Source organism: Marmota marmota, unplaced genomic scaffold (assembly GCF_001458135.2).
Source record: "Marmota marmota marmota unplaced genomic scaffold, marMar, whole genome shotgun sequence".
Taxonomy (NCBI): Eukaryota; Metazoa; Chordata; class Mammalia; order Rodentia; family Sciuridae; genus Marmota; species Marmota marmota.
The window spans coordinates 20,780,451-20,797,841 of record NW_025999982.1 but is presented as its reverse complement, the minus strand read 5'-3'; the positions used below and the strand labels follow the sequence as shown (position 1 = coordinate 20,797,841).

Here is a 17,391-nt window from a genome sequence, read left to right as displayed (position 1 = left end):
TACCTCAACCCTCTCCTCATCCGAATACTCTATAGCCTTTATATCCTGCCCCAACTCTTCAGGGATCCACATAGGATGATCTTGTCTCTTGAATTATATATAATATCATTAGTAAACAGGTATTGCAGATTCAGTTCTCCAGAAACGCATCCTGAGACAGAGTTCAGGATGCCAGATATTTATGAGAAATCAATACAGGCAAGATGACAGGGCCATAGCAGGATTGAGCAGAGAGAGAAGTTGAACTGGGATGAAGACCCAACAGAGCCTGGGCTAACTGAGCAGGATTTTGCTAATGGATATACCCTCTAATATGAGGTATTAAGAAATATTGCCTGTGATAGCATCCTATATCCAACCAAAGTGACCAGAGCTTAACCCATAGTGGCTACCCTGGGATAGTGTGACCTCAGTGAAGCATCTCTGCAGATGAGGAAGACCCCAAAGAAGGTGACAGTTGGAGGCTGCCAACCACACATCCCACAGTTCAACTAAGACTTTTCTCAAGGGATGTGTGAACTATACTTCATACATGTGTGTACCACAACACAGTGTCTGCCACATTGTATCCATTTTTATATGCCTCCAAAATACCAATTTTAATACTAAATCTGCAGTATGTGTTTAATAAATATTTATATTACCCTTCATTAAAGTTTACTCTATGCCTAGGCTAAGAAATATAATTTTATGAAGCTCAGGAAATGAATTTCCTTGGTCCCCAACAAAAGCACTAAAAAGTTTACCAAAAACAAAAATCTTGTGAACATATTTCTCTTCTGCTTCCTGGGATGGACATTCACTTTGCATAAGATTTAAGTTCCTAGTCCTGCAGAAGATGCCTTTTACACTTAACTCTATATGATGCCTACTACCATGGTAGGCTCTTTCACTCTAAGTTCAGGTGGAAGATCTCTGCAGATAGTGCAAATTTCTACAGGTTTCATAAATTTCTCTCTTCCCTTTGCTAAGGGATTATTAGGCAATTATGTAAAGAAGCAGACAAGGTTTCTTTTAACTGTACCTTTCTTACCAACCACAGTTATTCATTGCATTTCAGTTATAGCAAGAGCTGGAATAAGACTGTGAAGAGGAAGGAAACTAAGAATTGAATGAGTTTCTGACTTTGGTCATTGATAATCAAGACAGCATTAGGGTGAAAAACACTGGGGATAAAAAAATAACTATTATTATTATTATTATTATTATTATTATTATTATTATTTATTTTTTAAAGATAAAAAACAATGAAAGCTGGTCTGAGGATTAGATAAAACTTCCTTGCTCTCTCTTTTCTCTGGCCTCTGCAAGTAGAAGGAGCGGAAGTCTGTCCCCACGACATATGTGAGTTGTGACCCATACGTTTATTTTAGCCTAGAGGAAAGCAAGATAGAGCAATCTCAGGGTGAATTTGCTTTGTGTGGCTGCCTGCTGCAAATCTTCCTATATCCATGTCTACCCGCTGCTTCCCAGAATATATCTTATGGTAATTTATCCACTTTAAGAATCACTCCCATCTGTTTTCTGCTACAAAGATAGCTACTTGAAGAGATGATTATCTTTGCTGGTTGGTTGAGGAGGGTGGCGGTGATGGGCCTGACACACTATCTACAGAAGAGTCACCTAAATGTAATTTCCACTTGTAATTCTCCACTTGAGTATTTGGAAATGTTTGTGTTTAGATGTTGTTTTCTTCATCTCCCTGAACCAGAGGCCTTGTCAGAAAGTCAAACTTCAAAAGTGACAAACGGCTCTGATCATGTAAGGGTGGTTTAGTTGCTAGGGAAACCACTTTAAAAGGAGAAACAGATCCTATTTGTGAATTTATTACTGAGAGAAGAAACAGATGCTAAGTTTCTGAGTGAGTCTAATTTACTTTGAGACACATTTGGGGTGTATGGGTGGCAGGAATGGGGGATACATTTTTTTAGGCTATAGACAGAAAAATTATCTAATTAATAGAAAGCCTTCTTACTGTAACCTGAAATTTTTCCTTCTTCTGAGCTTTGTAAATATTTTTTAAAAATGTAAACATATTTCCCAGGGCATTAGTGGGATCCAGGAAAACGACCAAGTCTCACTGCCAAGCCCACAAAAGTGAAGGCCTCTCAGAAACACCAAAGATGAGATCTCTGGGAAATACAGAAGTCCCTTGTGATTCCTCCACCGATATTATTGAGAGAGCTATCTAGATTGAAAAATAAGAATTAAAAAGAGATCATAGGCCACTTATCCAGAAATGGACAAAACAAGGCCTGAATGTCCACTCAAGATACTCCCACACCTGCTGATTAGACCTAAACATCAGGATCTTCATAAAATCTTCTGATTTTAGAGCAAGTTTTAGATCCTTTCCTGAGAATATATTTCCCGGGGGGAAAAAAAGTCATATGTTTTAGACCTCTGGAAATATAAGATGTGGTTTCTACAATAAGATTAAAGAATTCAAAGCTGATAGCCAAAAAAATTATTATTATATTGCTATTTTATTATTATGATATTGTCATCATCATTAACACCATTATAATGTGTTATTATTATTACCATTACCAACATTATCATTATAACTCTTTCCATCTTAATCATCATTACCGCTGTATAATAAAAATAGCTACTTATCTTTTGATATCTACCATGTTCTAGAAATTATAAGTGCTTTATCAGATAATTCCCAGTTTTTTTGGGAAGGGTCAAATAGTGAGTATTCTGCACACCATATTGTGTCCCTCACAAACATTCAGCCTGTAATTGTAAAGCAAAGGCAGCCATAGAAAATATGCAAACAGGCAAGCATGCCTGTGTTCCAATATAGCTCTCAGCCTTGCATATCACAAGGCCAATAAAAGAGCAAGTATAACACCTGTGCCCAGGCACAGTGCTACTAGCCCAGGATCACCACCCAATTTCCATCAGAGTAGTTTGAAAGTCTTTTCTGAGCTAAATAAATAAATATTTAAAGTTCCATCTATATTTTTTAAAGAGCACTTGTTTCAACTGCTAATGGGCTCTTTGACCGTAGACAAGTCACTTCAAGTTGCCAAGCCCCAGGATCCCCATCTATCAAACACAGCTGCTGGCCAACATGGGTGCTTTTCAACCAGGAGTCATGACTGCTAGTGCTTCCTATTTCATGTTTTTAAAATTTAAATTAGAAAAGAGAAGAACAGGAACAGAATCAAACTTAATAAAAATATCTGAATAATGATTTCAGAGATTATTTCAGAGTTATATAAGAACACACACATACACACTCTTTTTGTGGTTCACCCATTTGAAAGTCACTAGACCAGATGACCTGAGAGCTCTATGTAGCTCTTAGGATTCAGTAACTCTATAGCCCACCCTCATTGCAATAAAACCACTCAAACCACACACAGAAGTGAGGGAAAGCCAATAGAACTTCAAATTTTACAAATCTTCTCAGCATCGAAAAGTCTTATATATGTTGTGAAACTGTATAAAAGTGAATTATGATTACACTATAAATTCTATTACACTGCTGTTTATATCATTACTATAATACAATAACACTATTATAACACAATAAGTATATTATTAGTGATGACAGTTTTGACATAGTATATGTAATTATACCTATATCTAAATATTTTGACTTGGAAAATACTATCAAACAGTAGATTCTCCAAAACCCACCTGACTCTCGTGGCACTACTTGCCTACCTATAGATAAAACAAGATCAAATAGGACATTCACAACTTGTTAAATATGGAAACGATTCGGACTTCTACCCAGATGTATAAAACAGGCAAAACTTTTCAATTCTTGTCCCATTTTAAGGATACAGTATATGCTATTGCTAGGCCAGTAATTACAATTTGCACTGAAATTGCAATCCACCAGTATGTAGAATGATCCAGCCAAAAGAACTGAGTCCTTTGGGTTCCATTTCAATCTGGAAGCCCTAGAGGAAACCCTGCCTCATTTGCAGAAATGATGGTGCCAGTGTGTGTGTGATAAATTGAATGAAAAGGACAGGAAAGACATTTCAAGAATGCACTTTCTGAAATTGAAACCCATTTTATTTTTAATCCTCCCTCTTGGGTATTTAATTCCAGATCCCAGTCAAGGCATGTTGAAAAAGTATCCAGGTTGACAAATTATCAGTGCTTCACTTAGCTGCAATTTCCCTTCAGAAACTATCTTCGTGGATTAGTATTCAAAAACACAAGCTCAGTTTGGTACCAATCATGATGAATACCAAAAGGACTCTGAAAACTGAAGAATTAAAAATAGAAATCATAAAATTAGTTAAACAAAAAAGTGAGACAGCAAATAGGAATTTTTTAATGTGCTGAATGTTTACAAGTTCTCAAACAACAGGTGCAAATATGATTAAAAGAGATCTATGGCTGGGAGCCTGGGGCTTAGAAGCATCACAAGAGTTTACCCTGAGAGCAGTGAATGAGCTCACCAATCTGTTCCCAGACACTAAGGTCATTGCGGGTGGAGAATGGCTATATTTCAGTAGCAGGGATATTATCATTTATCTGAAAATCATCAATTTTTCTTCCATAAGTTCTTGAAATTCATCCTTCTTTCTGTCTTACATGCAAGGCTAATCCAAATACTCTGCAAGCCAGTTTCCTTGAATAAAATTTCCCACTCACCACTTCATCCCACATTCAATTGCTAAGTAATTTGTCTCAGACAATGTTAAAGAAGAATGCCTATATCATATGCACTGATTTCAACAAGAAAAGAAAATAGTATGCAGTTCAAACTTCACTAAGTATATTTTAAGGGGCCTCAGCTATGATTTCTGACTTAAAAGGAATGTGGATTTTATACTATTTAGTTTTTCATAGTTAATAATTGTCTCTAGAAAACAAAAACTTTAAAATCATCTTTGTAAGTTCATGGATGGAATGTGATCTCAGTAACAAAATTAATGTATCACAATATATCTATAAGAAATATAGATACTATTTATAATGGCTCAGTTTTCACTCATGAACTGGGGCTTTCTTATACAGTAGTGGTTCTATATCTCAGGTAAATTTTCCTCCCAGGATACATTTGGCAATATATGGTAACGTTTGGGGTTGTCACAAAAAGGGGAGAGTTATCTAGTGGGTAGAGGACAGGGATGTTTCTAAACATTCAATACTAAACAAAATAGTTCCCAACAACAAAAATCTACCTGGCTCCAAATGTCAGTAGTACTAAGGTTGCTCCACAATATTTCCCTGCAAAAATGTGGGAAAAATGATTGGAACAATGCTGTAGTTTGTTCTGCACAGTTGGTTTAATCATTAATAAAATGGCTTGCTCCCCTGAACTAATCTCTAATAAGAGGGATTCAAATTCACGTTTAGCAAAATTACAGATCACTCCATGAGTACATGATTTGAAACTTTAGAATTGCTTGAGAATTTTAAAGCCAAGCATGCAAAACTCCACTGACCATCAAGTAGGGGTATGGGTGACCATCTTTCTCTCTCCGCACACACACACACACACACACATCCTGTATTTAATATAGACAGAGGCCATGAACAAAAACAGTACTCATCACCTTATGAAGGCCAATTCCCATACCAACCAATTGCTCAGATAGATTATCAAAATAATAGTCTTGGAATTGGAAAGATTAATGTACTAATGACCAAAGGAAGTTTTTCTGAATAGAAAATAAAAATAAAATACATTAAAGTGGAAAACCCATGAGAAGGCTGACAAATAAACCAACCAATTATGGAGGTAAAAATGTCTGAGAGGCATTGAGTAATTTTTAAGCCTAGGTGACTCTACCAGAGAATCAATATCTTCAAATTAGTTATTGTGCAGAACTTTTATATGTGAGGCATCTTTGTAAAATAATTGATGCATTTTTTTACAGCTTTCTGAGCATTTTCTGTTTTTAAGTCATGGTGTGAGATTGTCACCAATGGAAAAGTTGAGAGGAAAATTAAAAAATGGAAAGGATCAGCTTTCCTCTGATGCTAGAAAGGAAAAGTGTGAGAATTACTGTTTATGTTTCTTCATATGCAGCAGCACTTTTAATAATATATAAGATATTTTATATAATCTCTTCTATAATAATATAAGGTATTTTAATAATATCTTATAACACAAGAAAGAAATAATGAGAAAATATATTATAACTGATAGGTCATGCAACTTCTTTTAATTTCTCTAAGAATAAGGCTTCCAATTGAAGGACAAGGTTGTTCAAAAGAGGGAAGGTACTGTTAGCCAAGATTAATGAGAAAATGGGTTGTAGTGGTGTGGGCACCATGAGGACCCCACTGCTGTGAGCAAGACAAAAGCCCTGGAGCAAGTTCAATTTCATTAAAAGAATATATTGATGGACTAGTTTTGTTATAGTACCACAGTTTTGAAAATGTTCAAGTTTGGCAGCAGTTCAAACTAGATACTTTAAAAACATACTGAAGTATGTTCAGTACAGATTTTAGTTTAAAAAATAAACTCAATATTTGGGCCTAATTCAAGCTTTAGCAAATTCTTTATTTGGTGTTGTGGAACATAGTGTTTTGTTCTATTTTGTTGTATTTTGCTTTTGAGATGGATTCCAGTTCTTGTTCCTAAAAGATTCAAAGTGTCAAGATAAGCTTTCTGTCAGAAAGACAGTAACAGAGTTAGAACTAGTTCTTTGAGCTCTTCATCAGAAAGAGGACTATCCTAAAACCCAGGCCCTTCAGCTAACCTGGCCTTACTGTAAACAGAACTATGCAGTCAACACATTCTGCACTCCATTAAAGGAAAAAGTGTGGCTTTGAATCCTGGAAGTAAAATTATCCTGTGGCCTTGGGATATAAAACTAATGGGTAATATAAAATACCAGGTGGCCCAAAATTCACACTTAGCTAAGGCAATTCCCAATGATGTTTATATCCTGAAAAAAGCATTTTTACCTTATTAAAATGTTAATATTTTGATGGGATGTTTCTTTTTAATCATCAACTCAACATCAATATATATGTAGAGAATCTCTATAAATTCTTGTCTTTCAAATCCTGACTCAATTTTTTAATGCAACTAAAACTCATACAGAAAAACAGTTTTCTTTGAAAAGATGGTTATGCTGTACTTTAGTTTGGGGAACACAATTTTTTCTTTAAAATCCACCATAATTTTAAGTCTAAATTTGTTATCCTGCACCCACACACACCCATGACCTCCACTGCCCTGATTTCACTAGAAATAGTGCAGGTTCTTTGCTCTTAGCCTAAAAAATTGTTTAGTTGGTGGGGAGGGACTCTTAATTTAAAAAATTGCCTGGGATGCATGAGGCCCTGGGCTTTATCCTCAGCGCAGCAAAAATATTTTTAATTTATTGAATTATCATTCACAATAGAAGAATGAGCATGCTCATTAAAAAAGATGAGGAACATCCCTTCAGTAGGTCAATGTCCTCTACCATGTTGAGGATACAGGAAGTACTTTATGTGTTTATTAAACACTTACTAAAAGATGAAGCCTCAGAGCCAGGACTATTGATGTTGAAAGCCATACTGGGATCATGGACTGCAAAGTTTCTGGCATATGCACTCCCTGATAAAATAATTTGAGCACATACTTCCTCTATATTAACGTTTGTTTATTTGTTTATTATCATGCACATGTACTTTTGCATGAATGTATAATGTAAAACATCTAAGGAGAAATTAAAATGGCAGAAATAAAAACTCAGATTAATATAAATATTTTCCTGACCTTAATGGATTACTTGGCACAACTTCTGAGATGTGCTCACCTATTATGAGACCAATGCAATACTTGCAACTTGAGCTATTCAAGAGCAGTGGCTGATTTTTATGACTTAAATATTGTTCTTCAAGCTTAATAGGAACTGGTAAATAATGTCCACCAAAGATGAGAAGTCAGACTGCCCTAACATCTGAGAGATAGGTGCACTTTAGCATTCTTTGATGACCCTGTTATTAAAAGAATAGGGTAGAAGAGAAGGAGTGGGATTTATTTTCACGTATAATATTTCATGACAAAGCTGGTCATATTCTTTGACTTCTTTCAACTCTAGCATTAAGAAAGACTCATCTGCCCATAACCTCAATATCTCTGTCCTTTTTCTGCTGCTATAAAAGAATACCATTAAAACTAAAGCTTCCTTGACTCATGGTTCTGAAAACTGGGAAGTCCAAGATGGAGGGTTGTATCTAGCAAGGGCTCACTTGTATTATAACATGGCAAGAGGGCTAGGGACCCAATGCATAACAGAAAGAATAAGAGCCAAACTCTTACTTTTATCAGAAATCCATTCCTACAATCACTAATACACTCCCACAAAGATGCATCAGTCCATTCATAAGGACGGGACCTTGTGACCTAATCACTTCTTAAAGGTCCCACCTCACAACACTGTTACAACAACAATTAAATTTGAACCTGAGCTTTGGAGGAGATATTCAAATCATAGTAGCCAGGAAATATAAAGAAGAGTAAAACAAATCAATAATTTTGTAAGCCCAATAATGTGTGCCTTGCCTGTCCCTTGGATCCCACTTAGGTCAGAGTCTTACCTCTTCCTTCCCTGAACCTCCATCATCTGACTTTTGACAAATTCAGGAAGTCTGATGCTACAGGGACCTGGCAGAAGTTTCTTTCTTTCCCTTGGATTTTCTTCAGAAAAGCAAATTATTCTACCTCAATTCTAAAACCATCTTGCTTAAACTAAATATGTGAAATGTGAAAACTGCATTAGCATAAGAATATACACATTTTCTCTTTGGAACAAAAGCTAAAGTGAAGATAACACCATGGCCCTTGCTTGGAGACTCCTGAAGGGAGCTGCTTACCCAGTAAGTGGAGTTAAATAATGAGGAAGTTCAGTCCTCCTAAGTATTCTCCATTTGGACACATTCCCTAAGGAGAGCCTCAGGCTCTGCAGAAAGTCTGCTTGGGGGCTGGCAGACAGGTTTTCTGGCAAAGGGCAAGGATCTCACCCACTAGAGGAATCCAAAAGAAGTTACCTTTTTCCCATAAGTATCTGAAAATATCCTCTTTTAAAAAATTTTTTTCTTAATCAATTCAAAATGGCAGCATCACCCAGTCCAAATCTGTTCAGTTTAAACAAAGTAATGGTCTCACAGCAAATGTGCCCAGTATGGCCAGAGCTTGGGCTCCTTTCCTTCTCCTTGCCTCATGTACTTCTGAGGGTGGTTGCCCCTTGGTGAAGAATCAGAGCACTTAAGAATAACCATCAAGAGCTTTCAAGAACATCCTTAGTTATCTGAAATTTCTTGGCTCCTTTCATTCAATTTATTCCTCTTTGCCTTTATCTTTTCTTTGTGGTCTCCATATCATCTTTTTTTTTTTTCATCAAATAACTTTCTCTTTAAACAACAACAACAAAAATGACACTTTTACTCTATAAAACCATCCACCTGGATTTAGTCATTCACTCATTAAAATGGACTCATTCTTATTAATAGACAAACAGGCTGAATCCCAAAGCTATTTTCTATAAATCTGAAACTTCACCCCCTCAGCAGCTCAGGTACATAGGGCAGATCTCATAACACCTCCTGGCACTCCTCCCTCAGAGCTGCAGATGAGCCACAGCTGTGGGATGTTATTTTTGGCTTTGACATATTAGTATAGACCTTCTAGAGACTATTTCTACTTCTATCTTCCCAGGTATGTTCATTCACTCATTGTTTGTTCAGTAAATATAGACTGAGCAGTAACTACATACTAGGCATTATTCTAGATCTTGGGGATTCAGCAATGAACTAAACCCACAAACCCCCTGTCTCATGAAGCCTCTATTCTAAAAGAGAAGACAGACAATAAGTAAAATAAATAAGTGGTACATTAGAAGTGACAGTGCTACTGCACTGCTGCCTTTGAGATGGAGAGGAGAGCCAGGAGTCAAGGAGGCAGGAAGCTCTAGGAGCTGCTAAAGGTAAGTAAGCAAATTCGTCCCTAGCACCTCCAGAAAGAAAGCAACCGACCAACACTTATAGTCTAGGAAGAATAAATGTGGGTGTGTGCAGTCACAAATTTGTGATTACTTGTTACAGCAGCAATATAAAACTAATACATTACTCTTGCACCTTTAAAAAAGAAAAGAAAGAAGTAACGGTGCTGAAAAAAAACTAAGTGTAGAAGATATGGATGGGGAGTGCCAGAAGGTAGAGGTGAAGTGCAATAAATTTAAATACATTGAACATAGAAGGACTCCTCCTGGAAGATGACTTTTAAGAAGAGGCTTAAGGGGAGTGAGGAAATAAATCATGCAGATATCTAGGTAAGAATACTCTAGCAAGAGGGAATAGCCATAGCCAAGACCCAAAGATGAGGGTCTATCTGGTGAATTTGAGAAGCGAGGACTGGTGTGGGGGAAGCCAATAATCCTCAGGCAAAACCACAGGAGAGGAAACTACTGGGCTTTCTCACTCTCCAGTAGCAAGGAACACCTAAAGTACGCAAGTGTTGGTTCCTATATGCTGTACTCCCTAAGATGAGCAAGAGTTCCATGTAGATTCCAAGAATTCAAGTACAACTTAACACTAAAAGTTTCACATAAGTAGGTGGGGTAGTCATAAAAAATGCAAGAGATCCTTTGGATATGTCAGGTGGGAGAGGTCTTTTAGATATCCAAGTGAAGATGCTCAGTAAGGAATTGGATGTAGGAGTCTAGATCCAAATATAAGGTCTGATGATACAAATGTGGAAGTTATCAAGTGATGGGGAGCATTTGAAAGCCTTGGGATTAAATTATATCCACTAACCAAAAAGTATATAGATAGAAAACAAATGAACCAACCCACAGTAGGATCTGTGAGAAGGTTGAAGGCTGAAAAAATAAAGAATGCTCAGAGAAAATAGGCAATAGTTAGATTTTTCTAGGGCTTAGGACACATGATTTTCAATTGTGAAAGTTCAAGCTGCATGGCATGTTCAGGAAGGAATGCAGAGCTTCTGAAACAAAACCTTACTTTTGTTTTCCTTTAGAATTCAGAAGTGAGAACAAAAGTTGTAGACTTGGAGTCATCAACATGAGAAAGCTGAAATTCCCTAAGCTGATGAAACTGCTCCAGGGGGGAAAAATGAAGGCCTTGAGAGGAGGCTAGAACTCTGGGGGCAAGAACAAGGAAACAAATAAGAAAACAAGCATGAATAGACACTTGTATGAGGACAACCACGGGTAGGCAGTTCCTCTCGAAATGACCTTTTCAAAGGAATGGAGCTGTACTTGGCAAGTTGAAGGCTTCTCACAGAACACTGCAGCTGTACTTAGAAAGAAACGTTAAGACTCACTGGGCTGGGCTTTGCCCCTTTAATACCATTGATTCCTTTTGTTTACCTACATTTCAGCTATAAAGGAGAAAACTGCTTTCCAAATATCCCCCATGGAATTTTGACATGACCAGCAGGGATGATGATGATGATGATGATGATGATGATGATGATGACAAAAACATCATAAATAGGGAGTTCAAAGCTAATATGTAAGCTAATAATTCAGTGCTTATTGTGTGCAAAATATGAAGTAGTCCTCATGGAAATTATATGAAATAGATACTATTGTCATCCCTATTTAATAAGTGGAAATTTCGAGGCTAAAGAATGATTAAGTAACCTTATACTCCAAGTGAAGAACAGATCCAGCACTCCAGGATTAGGCAATAGGTCTTTCTGACTACATAGCTCTATGGTCTTAACCATTACCATGCAATATTTCTCAGAGATATGCCTCTCAGAGGAGGAGAGTGGAGGTATGCAACTGTCATTTGCCTGGTCATGTGCCTCAGTTATCCGTTTAAGGAACTTTCCTTTGGTGACCATGATTTGCTAAAGATAAAAAAAAAAAATGTCTCATGGTTGTAATTCCTCATGATAAGCAACCTGCGGGGTAAATGCAGTGAATGTGAAATCAGATCTATACATGATATCAGGTCTCCTGAAAGGTGTTTGCTACAAAATCTAAACCCATTTCTAGAGTAACTCTGAAATTTCTTATCAAAGAAAGTCTTCACATACATAACTTTTAGACAGAAAATAAATGAGGCAGAGGAAGTTTTACAGAAATTCACGACAACTAAATTTTTAGAGCTTTTATTCACTATTCAACTGTTCCCTTGACTCTTGAGATAAAAAAAAAAAAAAGTTCCTTAAAATAACCAGATTATATCAGGAACAGTTAAAACTGTGCTACCCTGGGGAAACAAGCTGAAAAAAAACATTGAAAATACACTAATCTCCTCTATGTAAGGAATTCAAGAAGGAAAGAAAGACTTGAATTTGCAAAGCAAAGAGTACTTTTCTCCTCTTATTAATCTAAATAGAAAAAGGTTCTCAGATATTGTACATGTACCAAGATCCACCTGCTTGAAGGCACTGAAAAATAATCAAATCACTGTGGAATGCATTCATGCTGGATTAGATAAATCTGCCTCTCCCAGTCTCATTTTGCTAGGTAATGTGACCCTGATTGCAAGAGCAATGCCTTGCATAAAAGCCACAGGAACATTCAGTACCCATTTATTATTCCATCATCATTGGCTTGACACACCCTAAATACAATTTTGTACAGCACCATGAAGAACATTGTTATCTTTAGTTACTACTGTAAATAATTCTTAGTTTTAAGGGACACTACTATAAGCAGATGATGAAACTTCATAAATAGCATCCTAAACTTTACCAGAGGAGTATAAGAATATTTGGATGTCAGGTTAGGAAAGGAAAAGGAAGAGGTGGAGAGAGACAGAAAAAAAAAGTTCAAGCAAGGACAAAGAGGGAAAAATAGGAACTGGCTTCTATATTTTGTATTCACAATACATAAATAAGAATTATGTTAAGAAGTTATAATTTCTTTTTTAAACATGTTTCAAGATCAAATCATTTAAATCATGATACATTTTTACATATCCAACTTCTCCCTACTGAAAATTTAATTTTTAAACCTATCATCTCAAATTTACTCTTATAAACAGTTATAGCTTTAATGCAAAATGACTTTTCATATCCATAATGCTTACTCCTACCCACAATTTACTGAAATTATTTCTCATTATATAAAGTTAGTGTGAAATCAACTTCTCCTGTAGCAACTCCAAAGTTGAGCATACATTAGTTGATAGCTAATTTAGCTTCTATCTGCTACCATTATAAACAGTCACATCACCTAAAACATAATCACTATGATATGAAAAAAGATACACAAAAACAGTACATAGCTATTGTTGATATAAAAGACATGACATTATGACAATTTCAAGGAACTGCACTAATAATGCCACAGAACTTGGTATATTCAAGTCAAGGTACCAGCTGTCCAAAAATACGTGTCAAACTAGCAGATGTCAAGAAAGCAGTGGTTGTAACGACAAGGTCAGTGTCAACCAACAGAACTCATTGACAAACACTGGCCCATGTCAGCTGCTGATATTGATGATCTGCAAAGATGACAAAGCTTTGCACAAATGATGCCGTCCATCATCCCTGCTTCTAGAACTCTGGATTGGAATTAGCAATACATCTTTTATTTTAATTTCATCTGAATATATTAACCTATCTTGACCTTTGCAGTGTTCTAAGAGAAATTTTGCCTGGAAATTGAGGAAAGCTCTATTTGAAAATAATAAAAGAGCCTAATTTGACTTGGCAGCAAAAGTGTCATTTTTTAAATGATATCTGAGTGTGTGTGTTTTAATGCGTGTGTATTTGGGTATATGCATATGAATGTGTGTATACACATATCGTATGATAAGAATACATATATCATATAACCACAAGATACAGAAATGCCTTTATGTTGAAAACTTGAAGTATAAAACTCAAATTTACAATAGGATATACATTAAATTAAGTGACACTCTAAAGTTCATAAAAGCAATTTCACTGGATGTCATCGATGTTCCAGAAACTGAGGGAAAAAAAATGAAATGTGTTTCTGTCCTCACTTTTAAATTTATGAGAAAAAGATAGACAAACACATATTATACAAAGGACTAACTGCTTTCCCAGAGATATATGATAACATGCTGTATTAAAGTATAGATGAAGAGAGAGATTTGCCACAAAAAAAATTTTAAAATGATTTGCAAATCAGAAATATATTTTAAGAGCTCTACAATTTAAAAACAATAAAATAATTAGAAAATTATAATAATGAGAGAGAAAATCACAGAAAAAGAAATGTGAATGGCAAAAAGAAAAAAGAAAAATATTCCATGTTAGTAGGACTCGGGAAAATTCAAATTAAAACCATAGTAAAATATCATTTCCTGCCCACTTATTAGCAATAATATATGCTGGCAAGAATGTGTAGCAACAGCCATAGAAAAGATAAATTCGCAAATCCTCTTTAGAGAGCAATTTGGCAATAACAGAGGAAAGGTGGAATGTATGCTTCCTATAATTCAGCAATCTCAGTACTAGGTATCTACTCTAAAAGAATGTCTGCACCTGGGCCAAGTGATGTGCATGAATATTTCATTAATGCTTTGCATTAGAGGAAAACAAGAAAGTAATCTAATGCTAGGAGTGTGGGTATATACCCATAAGCCCAACAATTTAGGAGGCTGAAACAGGAGAATCACAAGTTCAAGTTCAAGGCTGGTCTCAGCAATTTGGCAAGACTGTCTCAAAACAAAAACCATAAAGGCTGGGGATATAACTCAGTGGTAAAGTACCCCTAGGTTCAATCTCCAGTACCCACCCCAAAGAAAAGAAAGAAAGCAATCTAAATGCCATCAAACAAACAGATAACTATGTAATGCATTAATGAGATAGTGTGCAAAGCAATGAATTATATAGAATTATATGTATCAAAATATAGAATTATGTTTCAGACATTTACATCTCTGAAACATAATATTGCAAAAGAATAACAACTGTGTTTTCATATGTGTAATATTTCAAAAAAATGTTAAAAAAACATATTTAATTGTATAGGTGTTTTTATATATGTAGCACTAATATAAGATGCTCATGAGAATTAAGAAAAACTAAATCTGGCATAGTGAACTCCAGGTAAAGTCAAAGTGAAGCAATAGGGATGGATACAACAGAAAGTTTCAATTAATATTTTTCCTGGTCATGTGGGAAATATTTTTAAACACTAATAAATAAACTCAAAAATGCTACAGAAACACAGGCAAAGGAGCAATTGGTTCTATTTAAAGACAAATAACACTGAAATTTAAATAAATACAATTATCATATAAATATTTAAAATCTGCTGGAGAGAAGTCAAAATATCTTAGAATTTCCGATAAAAATATGCAGATTCAAACACTGATTTCTAGGTTCCACTGCTTTGCTATTCATTTGCTTGCAACTGAAACTTGATGAAACATAGTATCAAATACTCTGTGCAGTTTGCACAAAGCAAAGTTTCCCTTTCCACTTCCACTATGGAGATCTGGGCATGTTTGGGAATTTTGAAGGTAGCAAACCCCATCACTACCACCACCACCACCACCATCAGGATTGGCCTCCTCAAAATGAAACTACTTGACAGCAACTCCCTTTCAGGGAAAAATCTTTTGTATGGCAATAAGCAGTGCTTGATCACACCAGTGGCTAGGCAAGAGGGAGCAGGGGAGAAATTTTACTAGTCCATTAACTCCTCTCTGCAATGGTTTGTCAAAGAGGTTGGCAAATATTTATTGAGCACCTACTGTGTTCCAGGAACTGGGATGAGCAAAAGGAGAGAGATCATTAGATATAATCTGCAGCTTGCAGGAAGTTCCTGGAGAGACTAATGAATAAATAAGAGTAGTGGAGAGTAATACATCAGTGCTATGGGAAATGAGGAGGTAAGGAGACTGTTCTGAAAAATAAAACAAAATACAATAAAAAGCTTGTGGCTTAGGTCTTTCTTGAAAGGCACTTTAGGCAGAATCACAAAATCATGAATCTTAAAAATGAGATATAGTTCATTTTTAAAAATTCTGTAATGTCTAGAAAAGGAAGTGGGGGAGGAAAGAAGCATAAAGGAAAAAGAATAAATGTTATTTTACCCACCAGGATGACTGGTGGGAAGGAAGGAGGGAAGTCTTTCCCAAGAATTGGTCTGACTCAAGTTTAAAAATCATACTTTTGTACACACATATATACACATATATAATATATAATTGTCTCAATATATATAAAATTGTACATATATAAATTATATACAAATATACAAATTTCTCAGACAAAAATATGATTTTTATCATGCAGGCATGTTTATATGTAAATTTAAAACTCTGTCTCTGTAAGATATGGCTATTCATAATTTTTCAAATCTGACAGCTCATTGTCATTAAATGCTAAATAAAATTATCATAAAATAGTAATGTACACATTCAAGGAGCTTATTATAGTCTAAAATTATTGAGATGTCTGGTCATTTGCAAACTCATCTTCTATGATTGGGGAAGAAGGTATGAGTTCCTGTGATTTTTCTTGGGAATGTGGAGTTCTAAGACCGCTGGAAGGTCCAGGCCAGGGGATGGGGTAATGGCATTTATGGGGTAATGGATGGAATTCTGCATTTCTGAATTTTAAATTTAGACTCTAAAGACTCTGAATTTCAGGCTTAGTATCTAGAGAAGGTGATGGAAGCAAACTCAAGCAGAGGAAGGGAGTGCCAGGGCTCTAAAATGAAAACGGGGACCAAGTAGAAGAAATCTTAGGGAATGGATATTGGGCTCATGACAAGTGGTCAGAGTGTAGGTGAAAAAGCCCCAGTGCTGGTGACACCAGAAAACCTTCTAAGAACAGAACATCTAGTACTAGATATGTAGTTTCTTTCCATCGGCACTCTGCTGTGATCCACCTTTACTAATGTTCTGACCTTCAGCAAAAATCAACTCTATAAGACAGTTTCCTGGTAATGGTAGTTGAAGAAATATAGTTAGAGGGACATTATTAATATGAGTTTAAACAACTTGAAAAGAGGAAGTGGGACAACTAGAGGGATGTCTCAAAGGGTTGAGGACTCATTGGGAGGAGGGGAGAGAGAGCTTATGCTTAACTGAGTTTACTTTTGCTTTTGGAAAATCATCTCATTCTGGGAGCCTTGGACTTCCTGTCATGTGAGGGAAAAGAAATCAAGCCACTTGTTTGTATATTAAAGGTAAGATGATATTTCAGAGGTTAAATGCTTTAGACTATCTAAGACATCAGATCTACTTTATTTGATATTATATATATATATTATATATATAATATATTATATATATTATATATTATATTATATATTATATATTATTATATTATATATATTATATATATACATATAATATCAAATAAAGTAAAATATATGTAAAAACTGGGCCAATAAATCCCAATATGTTTACAGTGGTCTTCCCTAGATCAAGAATGTATGAATTAGTATTGGTATCTTTCTTTACTTCCTTTTTTTCTAATATCCAAATAATATACTTTAA

General features: G+C 35.6%; 1 protein-coding gene across 7 annotated transcripts in view; it reads right to left on the bottom strand.

Moving 5' to 3' along the window:
- The window catches only part of LOC107143675 (muscular LMNA interacting protein), a 251,194-nt gene that overhangs the window by 170,325 nt on the left and 63,478 nt on the right, over positions 1-17,391 (bottom strand). The window lies entirely within an intron of this gene.